The sequence below is a fragment of the Brassica oleracea genome, chromosome C9 (genome assembly GCF_000695525.1).
Source record: "Brassica oleracea var. oleracea cultivar TO1000 chromosome C9, BOL, whole genome shotgun sequence".
Classification (NCBI taxonomy): domain Eukaryota; kingdom Viridiplantae; phylum Streptophyta; class Magnoliopsida; order Brassicales; family Brassicaceae; genus Brassica; species Brassica oleracea.
Genome location: NC_027756.1, coordinates 43,065,679 through 43,068,176, shown reverse-complemented (window position 1 = coordinate 43,068,176; position 2,498 = coordinate 43,065,679).

Genomic DNA, 2,498 nt, shown 5'->3' with positions numbered 1-2,498 from the left:
CCTTGAAAAAAACATAAATTAAAGAAACATTAGAAATTAGAAGAAATGCACAAAAAATAACACTAAACCCTAAATCATCAACACTAAACCCTAAACCATCAACACTAAACCCTAAACTATCAACACTAAACCCTAAATCCTAAAAAGTAAACTCTAAACCTTAAACCCTAAAAAATTAACCCTAAACCCTAAAACATCAACTCTAAACCCTAAACCCTAAACATTCAACTCTAAACCCTAAAACATCAACTCTAAACCCTAAACCTATCAACACTAAACCCTAAACTCTATAAAGTAAACTCTGAACCCTAAACCCTAAAAAATTAACCCTAAACCCTGAAACATCAACTCTAAACCATAAACCTTCAACTATAAACCTTAAAACATCAACTATAAACCCTAAACCCTAAACTTCAACTCTAAACCCTAAAATATCAACTCTAAACCCTAAACCCTAAACTTCAACTCTAAACCCTAAACCATCAACACTAAACCCTAAATAGTAAGAAGTAAACTCTAAACCCTAAACCTTAAAAAATTAACCCTAAACCCTAAACCCTAAACTCTAAACCCTAAAACCCTAGAGTTGATGTTTTACAGTTTAGATTTGAAGATTTAAGGTTTAGGGTTCGAATTTCAGAAAAATATAAGGTTTAGGGTTTAAGGTTTATGTTTAGGGTTTAGAGTTGATGTTTTAGGGTTTTGATTTGAAGGTTTAGGTTTTAGAGTTGATGTTTCAGGGTTTAGGGTTTAGAGTTGATGTTTTATGGTTTAGGGTTTAGAGTTGATGATTTTGGGTTTAAAGTTGATGTTTTAAGTTTAGATTTAGGGTTTAGGGTTTACGTTTAGGGTTTAAAGTTGATGTTTTAGGGTTTAGATTTGAAGTTTTAGGGTTTAGGGTTTTGAGTTGATTTTTCGGGGTTTAGGGTTTAGAGTTGACGTTTCATGGTTTAGGGTTTAGAGTTGATGATTTATGGTTTAGAGTTGATGTTTTAAGTTTAGATTAGTTAACCATATGTTTTTTTTGTGAAAGGTAATCAAACGGTTATAAATGTCTTTTACTCTTCATTAAAGAAGATGGTAAAAGTGGTTAGTGTAAACATGAAAAATGGTATTTTGAAAATAGTATTTTTGGCAATTTTCCTTCTTGTTTCCAAACATTCCCAAAAGTACTTCTACTTTAATAAGATAGAAGATATAATATTGCAAAAATAAGTTGTTATTTATTTTTCATGTCACTATCAAATATCATATATGTGTCATCATATAATTAATCGTGTTTTTAACCTACCATCATATAAGTAATAGTATTTTATATGTACCACCACATAAATAATCATATATATTATATTTTTAAAACTTAATATGAAATAGAAAAATCATAATTTACGTTGGTGTTTGAAATTGCTTTGTATTGTATTTTTCTTAAATATATTTAAAACATTTTTATAATGGTTATAAAAAACATTTTAGTAAAATCAGTTTTTGAATATATGTATATTTTTGAATCAATTTTTGATATAAATCAATTTTAAATTTATATTATGATTTGAAATATGTGTATAAAATTTAAATTTTGTTTTATGATTATTTTAGACAAATATGTTTTTAGGTAATTAGATTTGGTCAGTCATTTTCGTATATTTTAAAGCTGACCCATATATATAGTTTTCATAATATAATGAATTTCCAATTTTTTTTTATAACATAACCCCATTACTCTTTTTCTTTAATATATTGTTATCTATGTTTCCAAACAATACTATATTTTTTTAAGTGTTATCTATGTTGCCAAACAAAAGGTTAAAGTAATCAATACCATTAAAAGATATAAATCAGTTTTCGATTAATAAATGAAAAACAAACAAACCCGCGCTTTTTAAGCGCGGGTCAAAATCTAGTTATACTTTAATAAGATAGATGTTTGAAGGGGCAAAATTGAAGAGGTCATGACCTTACCTCTCACGAGATGAAACATACATGTCTCCCATATATTAGAGTTTGAACACAAACATATCAGTCTCTAGCATTATGTAGGAGGCAACCAAATCAAAAGAAAGAGTATGAATGTTTGTGAATTAAGTGACCACCCAATAACAATGTTTCCTTCTTTATTGTAATGTCTGTGAATGTCACAAGACTCACAATCAATTAAAAAAAAATAGACGAGAGATTTAACACTAAATGCTTAAGGAAGAATATCATAATCACAGTACAACCGTCCTAACTCCTAATTATATCTTATTATACAAAGAAATTATCCCTTATATATTATTTGTGAAATATTACAACTTCTTTTTGTACCCACATGTCATCACTAGGATGATTCTTAGAATTACTAGAGAAATAGGTTGGTCCATCTAATTATATAATAAACTTTTTATTAAACTAACCATAAATTCATTATTAATGTCAATTATTATTTCCTTAAATAAAGATTACGGAATTGCCTAATGTGGGTAAAGTATATATGACAATTAATGATTTTGAATAAAAAA